Genomic DNA, 18,336 nt, shown 5'->3' on the forward strand with positions numbered 1-18,336 from the left:
ACGATACTAACTTCGTCTTTAAACCTTACTGTTTTATACGAACGCGACGGACTAGATATATTTATCAAACATCCATATTAGAAGGATATAGCATACGGCGAAACATTGTTAATTGGGAGTTGCTCAAACAAGGTATGGTGAATAAGCAGGAATCAGTGACATATCTATTGACGTCGCTTTCCATGACGTAGGGAGAAGCGTCGGCATATACGGAAAGTGCCGACAGTTCGCGATTGATTTGATAATAGACGGCATCAACTGACTCAGTAGTTAATACCATTTCATTACTATTAAAGCGCGAGAGGGCTGACACATTGGTGAAGATCTTTACCAAGTGGACTCTGAATGGTCAATGCAATAAACAAATTGATGGCTTCTAATTATACCGAGTTTTCTGTTTGATACGGCAACAAGGTGGAATTAAATTTCAGGCGTTTTTTTTAAAACCATTCAACATTGGAAGTATATGTAAAACGTTAGAACGTTAAACTTTAAATTCAAAGACAAGACCTCTGCTCAGTATTGTTATGTTAATTTCCATACGTTTATGCATATTTTTTTATCTTTCTACCATTGTATTACAGACTAAAATGTCACTTATTCCAATACTCAAATGTCGGTATGTTTGAACGAAAATATACAGAAGATATTTTGAAAACTACGGTGGCTGGAAGTGGATATCAAATAAATAAAGTTATTGCAATCAAACGATATATGTATCATATCGCAAATTACATTTGGCTCTATGTAATAAAAACAACGGGCACAGAACCGGCATCCATCGAAGCTCACATCTTACCTTGGTTTTGTGTTTACTAGGACTTGTTATTATAAATGTTGGTAGTGATTGATTTACTCCGATGTCTGGTTTTATATATATATACAGTTTAATTTACGTCTGTTTGCGACCAAAATGTCTTGTTATGATGTTATTATGGCCCATTTAAATTAAAGCGAGCGGACCACATCTTCTAACCTTCTTTGAAGACTCGACATTTTTATAAGACAGGTGCCCGCTCAATTAGAAATGTTTCCGCGGCGTGTTGGTAGTCGCTCTAGGTAATTATGATTGGGTTACGGATCAACCGTTCTAACCTCATCATGAATACAGGATCTAGTACTAGAAACATTGGACATTACCGCGGATGAAATATGGCCTACATTTGGTACAAGATCAATTTATCCTATTTAAGACATGTACAGAGCTAGCAATGGAGGGAAATACGCTGTGTATTAGGTTTCACCTTAATGCAAAATGGTAGATAACCATGAGAATTGCTTCACTTGAATAATTCCTATTAAAACTGTTAACTGCTGACATATGGACAATGTCGATATTTTGTCAATGAGCAAGGTTTTAGGACTGTGAAAAGGTCAATATACAATTGACGTCGTCATATATCACAGCTCGGCGCTGTCTTTTGATTACTCGATACCTGCATGATTGCGCAAACCTAATTTAACCCAGCCCGTATAACAATATAACGATGGACTATGACAATCTAAATAGGTGAAATTATACCAAATATTCAACGAGTTTAATACAGAAAATTTAATCGGGTGTCGTTCCTAAGGTCTCGTCCCGTATATTGTGTAGTACAGAATGGCGCGTGGTGTCGAGGGAAACGTCAAAATAAACGCATATGGAACAGTACAGATACTTTATGTATGGAAGCGGGCAGTCTTACATCATTACACAATTCAATTGAAATAAAACGAAAGTCTGATATTAAAGATTTCCACCTGATGCTAGGCACAATAATTATCACAAATGACGTAGAAAATTGCTGAATTGCTCAGTTGAGTCATATCAGACTTTGTTTTATCTTCACTTCCTGAACAAAATGTATTGGGTGGATATCACAACCCATATAGCTGTAACACTGAAACAAAGGATCGATACTTAGATCATCCTTATCAGTGGTATGTGGACATGGACACACCTTACACAATTACATTAGTTCTGTGGTCAATGGCAACTAAACACACATGGAAATATCGTGTAGTCTTAAATCAACCGGCGAGCACAGCCTAAACGATACCCAGTAGCATTACATATATATACTAGGCTTTTATCCGACTTGCTGCAAGATGTATGTTGCAATCTATTGAACCACACATTGCAAGGTTAATGAAAGACGTGCAAGCCCTCGGGGGTATCTTTCTTCCTGGTCTAATGTTTTAATAATGGACAATGATGAATATAAGATATACATGCTGTACAACAAGTTTTTAATGTAATAGGTTGTAGAATGCCATTCACTTTCAAATGCTACTTCTTTGTTTTAGGCAACCGGCAAAATATTTAAGACAGAAAGATACGACAACCTTTGCAATATTCATGATGTAGATGTTTTTTTTTATTCTTCATACATTGTACTTGTTGATTTCTTCATCAATCAAACTGTACCCAGATGAAATTGTATTATACTTTTGACAGCATATTACAAATGTATGCTGTCCCGAGGCGTTCGTGTGATAGTTGCTTAATTAAACAAGGCAGTTACATAGATCATACTGGAGTATGTCAATTTGTAGGACCATTAACGGTATCAAGTAACCTCAAATATCATGACAGAACATAAGTTTGTATATGAGAAGGCATCTATCTGTTTGAGAAACACATTTTTTAAATTACCACATATTTTCTTCAAGGTACCATGTTTTATAGTCATGATGCCTCATCCGTGTCTTGCGCCGTCCGTTACCTTTTCATTCAAACGATTTCTGGATACCCAAAAGGCCTAGGGTACTCATAATGGGACTGCAGAATGCTGAATGCTGGCATGAATGGCTTCTACCGAGTTTGTTCAAATTATCTTGACCTTTATGTGGTAATATGCCCAAGAAACATTGGACCTGTAGCATGGTGGTATGTTGGTCTCAAAAATAGCATTGACCATTATTCAAGATTATGGGTAAAAAAGGATAAAAAAATTAACATCTTTTTGTCAATTAGAAAGAAGACATGTGGGACTATAACATATCATACTGGGGTAAAGGACTGTTTAAAGGATGACCTTGACCTTCATTCAATTTTGTTCAACTATATGTTTATTGTATGAAGTCAGATGACTGTTAAGGTCCAATGGATCTCTTGTCCGATCTTCGCATTAATCTGTAGAAAAAAACATATCTTTAAATAACAGCTTAATTTATTCTAAGTATGATGGTTTCTTATCTTTTCGCGTCATATTGTGCTCGTTAACTAATGTTACAGAGCGTACGGTTCTATTACCTGACCAATACGCCATGGGATCCCATTCGGTGCTTTAGCTGTCGGTAAATTCTGTGTGGAACTCAAAATCTGGCCGTGGTTACACGCAGCTAAAGTTAGCTGGCCGTCTAAGTGACAAATTGTACCACGCAAATATAGAATAGCCTTTGTACAATCTGATTACATTAAAGGGTTTATGGAATGATTTCTCTTACCGTGCCTTATCATCGCCAAATTTTTAGGCCTAGAATACCCGACTCAATACACTAACTTGCTTTTACTATGATTTATATGCTGTCATACGATTGAACATGACATCATACAGCTTTTTGTCACGTCATCCATCTACAAAACAAGATTCAAATACGGATTGAGAATTGGTGACTTAAATGCAAGAGATAGCACAATAATATAAAAGCTTTGACATTAATATAATGTGGCGTAAACATGTATGTCTGTAAATATTACATAGTATCATAGCACAGCGTCAGAAGCACAGAAACATGTATGTCTGTAAATATTACATAATATCATAGCACAGCGTCAGAAGCACAGAAACATGTATGTCTGTAAATATTACATAATATCATAGCACAGCGTCAGAAGCACAGAAACATGTATGTCTGTAAATATTACATAATATCATAGCACAGCGTCAGAAGCACAGAACACAGAGGGAATAACGAACAAATCTTACTTTTATCTAAGTACATCAGTTTAATACCCTCAACCTATAAACCATACATCTGCCTCAGTGATTCCACATCGGTTAATTTGGTGTGATGTAGTCCTTAGTGTTACGTTAATCTGATAAAAAGAGCCTAATGCGTCCCTGTGCATAAAACATGCAGTCAACAGCCACTCATCAAAACGTCCCGACAAACTTCACAATAACATCGAAATTACGATATGAACTCGCATATACATGGAGAGTAAAGGATTATTAACTGATTTGATTTCATAATACGATAAATGCATGCGCCTTTGATATTGATATAAAACCTGTCGTGAGCATTTGTTACTGGTTCTACGCTACCCAGATTTTGTTCAGATTAACGGGTTGTAAAGATGTTTGGCATAATTTGTTTAATCTCTAATAAATCGTTACCGTTGTACTTGCAAACTGTACGTCTATATTCTTATTTTATAATTTAAGGTGCCTGTCTTTTTACACAAGTTCAAATTACACTTCAATCGGCTTTTACACATATCCGATGTGCATCTCTTAAAATCTAAAATGTTATCGTCTAACCAACAATAAAGGTGTTTATATGATGTGGGCATAAAACCGGGTGTTACGTTACCAATTGTATCTTCCCTTTTTATCTTTCAGTTATTATCTTGGTAATTTGGTTTGTTTATATTAACGTTCTGGTAACAGCTGTTGTCATGTAAGGACGGAAGTCTTGTGAGGAATATGTTTTGGGAGGCTGTGATATATTCGAGTGTTGTGTCTCATTGTCATATTGAAACTTTTCCTTCTTTTATAGTGTTACCGTACTAAAGCATGCGGTTGATGACACCCAACACGCGCACCCGCCCGGTCATATTGTATTCCTTTTATACTAAGGGAAAAAACATGACCGGGTGCCACGTTACGCCGAAGCAGAAACTACCTCTTTTTAAAAATATGGCCTGTCTCAGCCAAGGGACAGACTCAAGAGTTACACTAACAACTAATTAAGTAATGTGTTTAACTTTTCAAAAGAGCTTATACAAGAACGGAGATATGACCACTGTAAACCCCTTAAGTGTAACTGGCAAAGACACGTGATCAAAGTACAAAGCAATTTTTCTAACTACTCATTTTATTATAAGTAATTAACGGGTATACTCGAATCAGTATGTCCGTTTGCGCGAGGGTAGAATCTATACGTGAGGTTTCTAGTTATTTTTACAAATGTAATAGGTTTTCAGCAAACTAGTCTTCTAGGACAATAAACCTTTAATCGCGAAATTGCCAGTTTTATAATTAAATCGGAATTATTAAATTGGTTGACTGATTTTCAATCACATTTTATGAAATCTACAGTTGTACCCAGTAATTGGCAATTTCGAGAAAAAGAAATATCAAAAGGAAATCTATCAATTTTTGATGTTATAATTAAAATCTTCACAACCGTCAGTATATAATGTTTACATTTACATGAAATTAATGGATTTATTCTTTTCTCAGAATTAATTCCGTAACACTGGGGGTCCTCGAAGGAACCTGTTTGAAACCAATATTACTTCTCATCTACATAGACTTCCCAGAATACTTCAAACATATCACAATACTACTTTGTGACGATAACAACATCATATACAAGTAAATACGCAACAGACACAATGCGCGGTAGTTACAGCAAGACGTAATCACAACAGCACTTTTACACTGGCTTATGTCATTCATCATTAGTAAAACACCAAAACCATAGAAATCATCCCATAATAAGAAACTGTTATAAGTCACACATTATTAATAAATGCTTCACACAAACAACAACAAAACCCAAGCTGGGACAAACGCATATTCAACACAAACAAGTCACCATGCTTTCTCCAAGAAAATCTAAAATAAAACAACTCCATTATAAGAGTATGCATAGAGAGCACTGACACGACACAAGTTCTTCTCTCCCATATGGGAACCCTACCACACCAGCAAAATAACACATAAATACAACGCAGAGCCGCACGTAATGGCTATGACATATTTTGTATTTTGCAGTACAAGTATATTATGGTGGGAGATTAGGAAAGCAGATGAATTTGAAAAAAAATACTTTGTTTTATCGCATGAAACACAGCTATAAATTTCACAGTTTTAATCTATGTATGACATGCAAATAAAGGGAAATGTATTAAATTAATTGCTAGTTTAACTTGATACAGGTACATTTAATATTGATATCGATTATTGTTCCCGAGAGCACATGTTTCAAGTTAAATATTAATATATTCCGAATACACTCATATTCATGTTTGAAACTGTGTATGCTAAACACAGTTTCAATACTTCAGCTCTATATGTATAGGATTCTGTTGTATAATTGATTAGTTGAAATATAATTTGATGTGATTTACATGGAACAAAACGACTGAAATAGGGTCATTCAATAGCCTTGGAGCTGTCTCTTTTGAATAATAATATTTCGAATTCAATACTGTGCTTCATATCGTCATTATAACAGACATGTTATAGGTTTACTGTAATCAAATGATGACATGACAAGCAATGATTCTATATTTCCCATTTTATCATTAGAATGCATTCTTAATCAGACACCAATAATTTTGATGAAAAACTAAGATGTGTTTTATCAGTGCTGTTGTACTTCGATGTGCTTTCTTTCATTTGTATCTTGTTCAGCATTTCTCAAAAACCAACAATAGTCATACATGTATATTGAAATTACATATTAGGTGCTTTAAATGTTGACATGACATCCAGAAACAATCAAATCATGACGAGTGTAACACGGTGTTAACAGGCAGTTAAAGTTGTGTTTTTACCTGATCTCTCAATGTCGAAATCGATAACCTTTATGTGGTATACAATAAGCAGGATTGCCAAAAATAATCATATTCAACTATACAATAAATACATGTAAAAACTTTTATCCCTTTTCGTGAACTATCGGTTATTCCGCCATCAGCACCTAGCTAAGGGTATAAAACATCAACAAAAGCAACCTGAAATCACCAAGAGTCTGGAAAACTTATAAAAACACAACAGAGCAGGAATCGTATGGGGAAATACGGCAATAATATGATACCAATACCTTTGTTAAGTATGTTGGCAATGGAGCGCCATTTGTACTTTAAATATATATATTTATACTGCATCATCACTTGTTCTGTTTAGGTACAAACAAAGAGTCTTTTCTTCTAAACGAAAACTGATTCTATATATTTTAGAAAACTAAGCCGGATTTGAAAACAAAATATGTGCTGCTAAAAATGTTTTCAGAAGAACAATATTTGCAGTGTTTAAATGAGCTCTAAAACTGTATCGAGTGTTACATGGAACGATAACCCCGGGAACGTAAGCCTTTCATTGATCCTTCATTATAAAGCTTGAAGTAATACAAGAAACACCCCGGCGTATAAATGGAGTCAGTGTTGACACTCAGAATGAGCCAAACATTGCTGTATTTATAAGATTAACATTAGGCTGTCCATGAAACGATATGTGAAGGATGAATGTTTCTATTCATCCTAAATCGCATCAATCGAATGTGAATGGACAAGTTTACTTTATGTTCTACTGATGGTGATGTCAATGAATAATGAGTAAATTTTCTGATGAAAACGACCAACCAACTTATAACAGTTTTTAGATTTTTTGTTTTTTTGTAAACAAATCAGTATTTCTACATCGATGTATTTAAACAAAAGAATATGTTAACTTTTTAATAAAAATGACTCTCGCAGACTGGCTATGTTATATACACCATGTCAAGGATATTCATGATAAAAAGAATATATATTAATAATAGTATAATTAAAATATCAAAACCATTTGTATTAGGGTTATATTATCGTGGACAATTACCTGATGATTCATTCCGTCATACTCATTATGGAAACTTTTTTTAAAATCAGTCATGCAACGAATCAAATCATTAACGTAATATTCTCTTCACGTTCTTCTATCAAGCAGTATTTAATATAAACATACAGGATGTTAAATCTAAGTTATAGATTACAATGACATAGATCCACCATACATGTTTTTCCAGAACGTGTTTTAATTTTGTTGTGAACGTTAATCAATACTCCCGCACTATATGACAAATTATTATCAACTACAATAGTATTGTATACGACGTCTGTCGGATAGATCAGGAGACGTCACGATATCAAGTCTGTGCGTAATATAGCAATTATGATCTTAATTTCAGTAGATAGATTTATTTGTTTTCCGATTCGTAGTTAATGTATTAATTTAGGTAATGTAGTTAGTCGCTATGATGTAGGTAAATGACGGAGTCCTGGCATGTTATGTGCGTGTAACATTATGTAATAGGTTTACGTAAATAATAAAGGAGTCGTAACTGATTAAAAAATACAAGAAGACTTCTAGAAATAACTGCAAACACATACCTAGGTTTATTTCAGTGCCAGGCTATAGCATTTATGCACATTCAGGTAATTTCTTCAGAAATGATATTTAGTCAGACATCAACAGATGATGGTTTACTCGAATTCACATCCATCCGACTGTCATCAATCAATTGTTGTAACTTTCCTTTGCCAAATCTAATGATACATTTCTCAAATTCCTTTTGACAATCTTCTTTAATTTATCCCTATTTTAGAAATAGACTTCAACACTCTCATGAACATAATCTGCCATTCAGATCTTTGTGACCACTCTTTCAGAATCAGTTTAATTTTTTACCTTTCTCATTTGCAACTGACAATATCCTAAATATATAGGAAAGGATGGATGTTTTTTCATTGGAGTGACAAATAGTTTAATTGTGGCAAGTTAAATATTAGTTTTCGATTTCTTTAGTATTATAAGCGACCGACGTGGTTTTCATTCCAGGAAACACTTGGTTGTACTCTCGAGGTACATGTGTTTAGATGCTGTCAGCATGTGATCAGGCAGACCGGAAGAATGATGCATACGCGCCTATTTGGGAGTCCACGGTATGATATCTTAGTTGATGTGTACTGCCACACAAAGATAAACGGTTTTCTTATAAGTTTTATTAACAATGTTTTATTAACAATAATGAACAATAAATTGCGAATTGTACATATTTCTCTTCAGACACGGCAGTTGACGGAACTCAAGTAATTCTTCTTTAAGAATTCATCGTATTTGGATAACTACGGCTGCGTCCGGCATCCTACATGTATGTAGGGAATTTGCCCAGACTTGACGAGTGTATCAATTGATTGCAGCTTAAGAACAAACGTAATAACCGATAACCATCGATATAAATTAACTGTGACGTTAGCAGTCAATATTTTAATATTGACCGGTCAACATTTCTTGGACTCAAATATAGAGTAATAGGAATAAAAAGAAAATGTATAACATTGGCTACTATATATTAACCATTGGCATTGTCATTACACATGTGAACGAGCATTGCATTACATTGAGTTGGCATTTATGGAGCAAGAATGTCAACCGGACAGAGGCAAATTAAGCACGCGAGCACTTCATGATAAATTTGAGCCTTGCAGGTAAGGCGTTAGAATTGTATCTGCTGCCCCTGCTCCTAAATATTTTTACTCCTCCTAACGCCTTCCTCATCTTTTTCTACATATATCCCCTGTGAGGAAGGCTCTGAGTTCTGTCCCCTGGTCGAGACACACCAAAGTCTATAAAAGTGATGGTTTCTGCTCCTGCTTAGCACTCAGCATTAGGGGAGTGAGTGTGACGGATGGTTCGCCCGTTGTCAGTATAATGTGACCGGGTTGGGTTGATTGGTATCTTTGGCGATATGCTTCATTGATATAGCACTAAACAAAGGGCAATAATTACACTATATAAGAAGACATAACATAAATATATCGCTGTCTTCTAAAACAAACACCGGCAATTCATTCACGGGAGGCCGTGTCACATGACCATGGTTGTCAATAGCACGTTAATTAATAATAAAAAACAATCATGTTGAATTTACCGCTATCCTGTTGGCATTTATACTTCCGGTGGCCGAGTGGTTAAGATGTCCCGACATATTACCACAAGCCCTCCACCTCTGGGAAGCGGGTTCGAATCCCATGTGGGGCAGTTGCCAGGTACTGACCGTTGGCCGGTAGTTTTTCTCCGGGTACTCAGGCTTTCCTCCACCAACAAACCTGGCACGTCCTTACATGACCCTGACTGTTAATAGGACGTAAAAATAAACAAACCAAACCATTAATGACAACTGAATGCAGTTAAATCCTTATATTTATATTTGATAACCATTTTATGATGAAATCGCAAAAGAATATGCATCTAAAGGAATTAAGGTTTAATTATCGTCAAAGACGGAATAGTCATATAATTAGCCATCTGTGATCGTACGCATGCCAATTGTGACAATTATGATAATAATATCATAATAAGCGTATGTCAATTCCAAGACTGATAAATGCCAAATGCGTTTGGTAAGGTTATATAGTGGGGCTGCAAATGAAAAGTGTTACAATACAAAATCCTAATTATGTACCATTAACGTTTCTATTTTGCTTAATATGTTTAGTTAGTCGCCTCCTCATAACATTGAGAACCAAGATGAAAGCGTAGCTCTGGTGGTGTCCCGATATATTTTCACTAGCCCTCCACGTCAATGTTGCGATCGTCGGTTGTTGTTATTCCCTGTTTAATCTGAGTTCATTAACCACATTAATTTGACACATTAATATAAGAGTTTGTAATACAAAGGTATCAGTTTGGAATCTAAAAGAATATCGTATAAAATCGAAATGCTTATTTATATATTTATCCGTCTGAATGTTGACATGCACTAAAGCAGTCATTACCACTTTCACAATGCCTTGATAAATATCAATAGATATAACAATTTTTGGGTTTACCACAATGAGTTTTCGAAACAGCAAAATATTTTAGATAAAATTCAAATATCAAAAAATAGACCTGATTGATGACAAAGAAATGGAGAAAATTATGAGAGAAGAACGTGATCGTAAATCCTGCAATCGCATCCGTAGTTCCACTCAATAAGCTTCTGTCACGAGACGTTCTCTGTAAAAACATTTCCGCTCCAACCAAGTCAATCATTTATTTCCGATTTCATATCGTGGTCTGTTTATGTTTCAAGGTCATAAATGACGCTATATTTCAAGCTATAAAATACGTTACGAAAATGTTGTGAACGAAAGTATACTACAATTGGTTATACTAAATGACAACCTCCATGGAATCATCTAAATGACCTACTGTGATGACATTCAACAACCAATTTTATGTCGCTTCCAAATAATTAAAAAAAAACTATCCCAGAAATATCTGATGTCATATCCCTTCTTGCGTTTTGCTTTTAATAAATTATCAGACGAGCTTCATTTTCCTGGAGTACACCATTTATAATAAATCTGTATTTTTGCATCATTTGCATTTTTAACGTCATTTCGTGCATAAGTGTATTACAAAACCCAACATCTAAACAAACAATAGCATGTCCGGATCTGAATAAGATTCTAAATATTTCTGCAGTAATAAATTAAAGTGTAATGATTCTGTTTACGTTATCTAACATCAGGACAAGCGTCAGTGAACGATGACCGTCCCTGTAGTCATTGCACATGCCAAGCAAAGAGTTAAAGGAACTTCCGTAGTATTTTGTGCTATTCTGGTATGTTTTTTATATTTCTGTTCCAATAAGAGAGTTTATGACGAAGCCTTATTTTAAAATCTTAAAATCCATTAACCTAAATATCCGGTTGTTTTTCCGTTAAACTTGTCCCTATACTGCCATTCCTCGTCAACTCAGACGTCTTCCTGAATTTGACCAATTTACAGCTAATAACGTGTTTCTAAATTACCGATATCCACAGACGGCTTATCGTGTAGAACTAGTATTTATAGTAACAGTGATTTACAGAGACAGGTACTTGTCCGCAAAGTCTTATCAATCTGAGGTCAAACTGATCCATAGGGTGTAGTTCCAGTTCCCCTTCATTGTAATTGTAATCCCGACCATGGCCATAACATTAAATCGCATAATCATTCCGAAATCCATATTAGCAGAGATTGTGTACATAAACCATAGGCTAAATAAAGTTAGATTGAAATCAAGCAAAACCAATAACAAGTTGTATTGGCCACCATATAACCGTATTAGTCTTCCGTAGAAATAAGTCACAATTTAATGATGCTACTAAAATTGCATTCACTTGTCGGCGTTATCATCAGCCAAATTGAGAGATATTTTCCTTGAAGTGCCATTAATATAGGCCAGTAGTATGATCGATTGTAACGACCTTACACAAAGGAATGTCAAAGTTTGAACGATACAAATAACAAAACGACAGCAGGCATTGTTACACGTTAAATTGGTTTTGAATCGGTTTTCAATGGAGGAGTTTCTTACAATTAAATAGTGAACTGAGATGAGACTCATATGGAATATGCTTGTACTTCGGTTTTCGTGATCAATTCTCCCTTGTGTTTTACATTCTACACGGAACGGTATTGCAGTTTCTCCAAACCACGTTTGATTACGTTATCCCTACGTAATTTGAACTTGTTAATGGAATTAAACATTGTGTTTGGTTGCATTAGTACGTCTGTAATCCAACAACACTCAGATGAGTAGAAATTGTTCTCTTTTCCTTAAAAAACTAATAATAAATTTGACCCTCGTTCCACATTAGGATAAATGATGACTATTATAATAATTTATAATAAAAAGAATTGTGGATGTTTGATTACAATAACATTTAAAAGATTCATCATCAAATTAAATTATTAATATCCGAATATTATTTTATAGAAGAATTTATGCCACCATTTTTTTTATTATTTCTTGGAGCATGGAAGACATTTTGTATGCCAACTGCGTGAATCCGCGTAGCGGATTTTCACAAAGGTTTGCAAAATTTACAGTTGTATGGTCTGTGACATGTTGTATTTTTGGCATAGCAAAAGTATTTGAAGTGCTCTACATATTTTTCTCCACCTCTCTAAGTTTTACACTTTCCCTATTTAACGTGTATGAGTTTAAAATAGATCGGAAGTCTCCGAACTGTTACGATCTGTACGGGTATTGCCGATGTTTTCCACGTTCTACGACTCGGGAGGTTCCGATCTATACGGGTATCACCCATGTCAGTCACGTGATGCAACTCGGTTTTCCGATAACAAACCCAATTTTGAAAAATGGCCTTGACTGTGGCGTTTTTTCAAAACGTGTTATATTTTATGCATTTTATGGATCTGAACAATCATACATAAACATCCATTATCACAAATAGTATGTTTTATGACAGTTTGTTATGCTAAAAATGAAAAACAAAATGAATTACAACTCTAACAGAATTTATTTCATAACCCCTTGAAATTAACAAAATAGTGACTCCAATGATTTTAAGTTCTTTTGCAGACTCCCTGATAAAATGAAATACATATAAGCGCACGATTCCATTGATTTTTCTATGCATTTGTTATCAAAAACATACATAAATGTATATACATATTTTGATGTCATGATTACGTCGGGATTTTGCGCCATTCTCGGATTGTTTCATAGAGGCATGAAGAAAAATAATGTACCAATCAGAAAGTCGAATTGAGTTTCAAAATTAAAATGGTTTTATTTTTTAAAGTTGGAACTACTCACGATACATCCAAGGTTTAAATCTACTGATCTCGGGCATATCAATGACTGACGCTAGGTGACGTAGATACCTTGTACAAAGGAGACGGGTGAAGGCAACCACTTTTTATGTAACTTTTGGCACTGGCAAAACAATAATTTTTCGAATAAGGTCTACCGATTTCGGAGAGATAAACGAACAAATATCGATTAAAATATATCCGTTAAAATTTCGCCTCATGTGACTTAACATGATTGAGCCACAACGCAAATGGGAGTTGTCCTTTCACATGAACTGCACTTTATCGGCAGCATTATTGGTAAGGGAGATATTGTAAGTACCGGATTCGAACCTCATCGATATGGTGGGTGTCGCTAGGGAAAATATACCAATTTTACTCTTTTAGAACCAATATTTATATCTTCTCCTTTTGCAGCTTTCATTGACTTCAATGTATCCGTTGTTATATAGATTTAATTGCAGATTATGAATTAAAGTAAATTTCCCATGACCAGATAAGTTTATCGAAAAGCTTAAGGTTGTCATAGTCTTTATTTTTAAAAAAATATATACTTATTACAAGCACATGAGGTTAAGGGAGGATTGCGTGTAGACCATACTTAAAAATGATCTTAATACTGAAAGCTAGAACTTTGAGCAGATTAATATACTAATCGGCATAAGTCAAATATATCCTTTTCTAGACACTCGAGTATCTCTTGTTTGGAACTCAACTCAATATACAAAGTTAGTATAATAACGGCGAGTTGGAAATATAATACAGACATTATTTCCGTACACATAAAATATTACCGTTTTGATTTATTGCAAATAGAAAATGGGTGATGAACATTAGTTATAAGCGATGTGTTATGGAGTATCGATCTGGTTTCTCGTTACTCCTCAAGCTTTCGTCGATACACATTAAAACAGAACAAAATGTACAATATTTAAACAGAGATACCCCAGACAGAAGGGTTTCGCAAACTAAGTAACATATCAACACATCTTAAAGACGTTTCGTGAAGAAAAGAGGAAAGAAACCACTCTCGTCTTTTGACAGATGATCCTACAATATCGTTAGATACATATCAATAATTTATGTAGAATACACATTTGGCTGTAACAAACAACATTTTCCAAAATGTGTCAATATATAATTCGGAATCTATATATTGTAAGTAAAAGGCAAAAATGTTTTTATATCGTATATATATGTATGTGTAATGCTAGTGATATAACAGAGTCTTTTAATTTTGTATTTTTATCATGAGTAGTATGTTCTTACTCACTGATCGACCGAAACAGAATGTAGCATCACATTTCCTCACATGAAATATTTATGAATATAAATGCTCTGTTTCAAGTCGACCTATTTCGCGATGGATTGCGGTAAATCTATATTTAATTACAAGCACCAATGGCAATCATTGTATGATTTCTGTTTACGGCTAACAGTTGTTCGTATATCAGAAAATGACGCCCGCCGAATGAGAAGAATGAATAGTAATACGAACAAGATTGTTAACCTTATTGACTGGGTGACGACCGGTGTTTGGACATGAATCAACGGACAGCGATTACTACGAGGATGCACATGGGTAATACTGTGAATTAGGTCGTCATCCAGTGTTATTAAACCATGACTTACAGTGATTGGTGACCAGGCAGACCATCGTGTGTGGACATAAATTGGCGACTCTTGAGCGTTCTTGTACCCTTGTAGTGTTTACATACACGTTCATTTCGCCCTGCGATGTTAAAGTGCGGTAGATAGTCTAGGCTACACACTAATAACGGACTATGTAGACATAAAATCTCAAGTATTGTTCCCGTGAACCTAGAAGCAATTTCGATTAAAAGCGTTGACCGGAAAAAGATACTCCAGAACTGGTTTTCATTTCTCCGGAGCCGTGTTGGTCCATATTCATAGAGAGTATTCTGATCAATGTCAAAATGATACAGCAAAAACGCCTCATTCCAGGCCATAGTTATACATATATAGGATACAGACAAAACACCGAAATAGCACACTACTAATCAGATCGAAATATCGTGACCCTTAGAGAAATTCCTCAAAGTTTACACGCAGAAGGTGTAGCGTTACCTATGATTGGTATCATTTGTACAACCGTCGGAAAGGTTGCGCCGACATTTTAAATCAACTCTGACGTGTGTAATAATACACGGATTGCTGATCGCATTTACTGTTGCAAAAAAAAAAAATCAAATAAAATTATTTTGAAAAATATCAATTAACAGAAGTTTCTTTATTTGCAATATTTCAGCAGATTCGATACAAATAAAGAAACAGCCAAACCACGAGTCGTTAATCCGAAATTATTTTCAACTCAAACATTAATCAGTGTTCATCTATGGATGAATTTTGCAGACGTCATAGTTCGCCAAACCAGGTTTACAATTAATACCAATTTCTGTGCTTTTCTGTCAATTCGTATAAACTATTAAAATCATTAGATAGTAAATTTAGAAAATATATCTACATCAAGCGATGCTTCTTGTTTTTTACGTTTTTGAAAATACTGAATTATGTCTGCGATACATGTACTAACACAATCAAACGTAATTGCTAGGTCTGAATAATGATTCTGGCCTCTAGAAAATTGTCTGCTTCGATCTTCATAAGGCTCAGTAAAAAGCATTCCCATATCTACTCTCCATACATATTACATGGTTTTAGTAATTTGATTTTCTTTCCCTTTATATTAACGAATGTCTTAGCATTGAAAAGCTTATTTTCGAATAAAAAGGTAAATATTTTAAATAAGAACATATGGCGGCTGAATATATGTAGCATGTCAAACTGATAACGGAAACGGCTAGCAATGTTTTCGTAATTTCTCGTTTTTCATTTTGAATAAAGTTCATGTTGTTTAGATGTCGTGGTATGTATTCGTGTCAATGAAATATTTATATACAAATATACAAATTACAATGGTACGATGTACTGGATTCCAACCTTTCCGGTCTCATTATCGAATCAATAGGGTATCAAACATCAGATACTGTTGCCAGTGTTTGATTTAGGTACACTTCAGTGGACGTGTTTGCATTTACCTGATTAAACACACAGGTAACAGACCTATGTATAGATAAAAGTCATTAAGTGATGAGTATAACATTAACTCACGGATGATACGGTGATAGACTAGAACTGCCATTAGCTATCGCACTACAACTACGAGTTCTGCGTCCTCTTAATGTCTTATACCAGTTAATTACTAACAATCGTATGTAAATAAGGTTCAAATTGTATCGAACGCATAGAAACATAATCGAAAAATATTGTTAAGGGCGTTTTATTTGAAAAACACTTGTATCATATTCATTCATGGACGATATTTGCACTTGGTTTAATAACCGTCTGTTGTGAAAAATCCATAGTACCCAGAGTTCTGATAGACATCTTATCGGTGGCTGCTTTCGTTATCAAAATGAGCAAATTGCCTTCTAGATGCACTGTCGTGATTACTGAATGTTTGTTTTATTATTTTTTTTCCAACACTAGCGTTTTGCTTTTCTCAAGGTTTTATTCTATTTAGGTTTCATATTTGTAAAATATCAACAGAATGAGTGAAACAGAAGTCTTAAGGATATAAGCAGTGAAAATTGTGTAAAAGTATACATACCTTGTTTGGCCGAAGCGAAAATGTGGTTGATTTAATCACAAGCAAACTGTCCAGGTAAAAGCCTTAGTTATTGTATTCATGTCTAACACATCTATCCAATCTCTATTGTCTCTAAGGAGTGTCACAACGTTTTTGTTCAACGAGAAAGAGCGATGATCTGTTTTATGATTTGAAATGATGAATTGTTAAACGAGTGATTTACACAACTCTTATTTGTTATTATCTAATTTCATAAGGAGTATGAAGAAATGTTATGAACACAAAGTCATTAAAAGTTTATTAGCCTTGATGGTATTCGCAATAATTTTAGTGCAATATAAACTTAATAATTTTGAATGTTTGTCTGTTTTTGCGACATCGAGTAAATGATTCACATTGTATAACACACATTGGTAAAACACAAATATTTCGTTATGGAAAACGACGGTTGTATGTGAGTACATTGAAGACAGCTCCAGTTTGTGGTATCCTTTAAGAGTACATGCTGGATATATACCCACGCGATGTAAAATAGGTTCTATGTGAAGCAACACCCAAGTTATAGGCTTTCCTCCACAGCTATTTAACTCTATTGTTATTTCGTGATCCAAACATGTCATCGACTGGGTACCATTACATGTCCGTCTAACTACGTAACATAAATCTTAAGGAACTCCATCCTAAGCGCTGGCCCACACTAAACTCGTGCAAGCTGCTACAGCAGTGGTTATATATATGTAGGCTGCTCTCTGCTAGTAGGCATTTTCCAGCAGCTATGGGCTAGTGTGATGCTGACTTCCTACTCGCTGTGATACCACAGGTCAATCTCATGGTGACCGATCACAGCGGTGGTTAGCCACAAACAAAGCATTGGCAACATTTTGTTGCGCGCAATGTGTGACACAAGGGTAATTGGTAATCGTCAATCCTATTTTAACGCAGACCGATCTTCACTAAGATAAGAAGTATAACCATAAAATCTGTGTCCCGTCATGGTTGAACGAACCTGTTATTTTAACATTCTTTTTTAAAAATTCAAATTTACAATCTGTGTTTTAGTTCTTATTTGCCCATGTCTTATTCTTTATTTTTAGATGCAGTCATTATGCATTTTTCATTTGAATATAGAAAACGAATCCATGACTTCTAGTTTGGCCCTAAATTACCTTAGCTTTCGATGGACCGTAAAACGAAGCACATTAACATTTATTCTGT

The 18,336-nt window shown here is 34.8% G+C and overlaps 1 protein-coding gene across 1 annotated transcript in view; it reads right to left on the minus strand.

Annotated features, from left to right (window-relative positions):
* LOC138315005 (galanin receptor 2a-like) overlaps positions 1-17,961 on the minus strand; it is a 99,081-nt gene extending 81,120 nt beyond the window's left edge. Inside the window, exon 1 of the mRNA XM_069255711.1 lies at positions 17,143-17,961. The gene's annotated coding sequence lies outside the window, so the exon portion shown is untranslated. The remainder of the gene's footprint in view (positions 1-17,142) is intronic.
* Between the last annotated feature and the right edge of the window lie 375 nt (positions 17,962-18,336).

The sequence above is a fragment of the Argopecten irradians genome, chromosome 2 (genome assembly GCF_041381155.1).
Source record: "Argopecten irradians isolate NY chromosome 2, Ai_NY, whole genome shotgun sequence".
In the NCBI taxonomy this organism is placed as follows: Eukaryota; Metazoa; Mollusca; class Bivalvia; order Pectinida; family Pectinidae; genus Argopecten; species Argopecten irradians.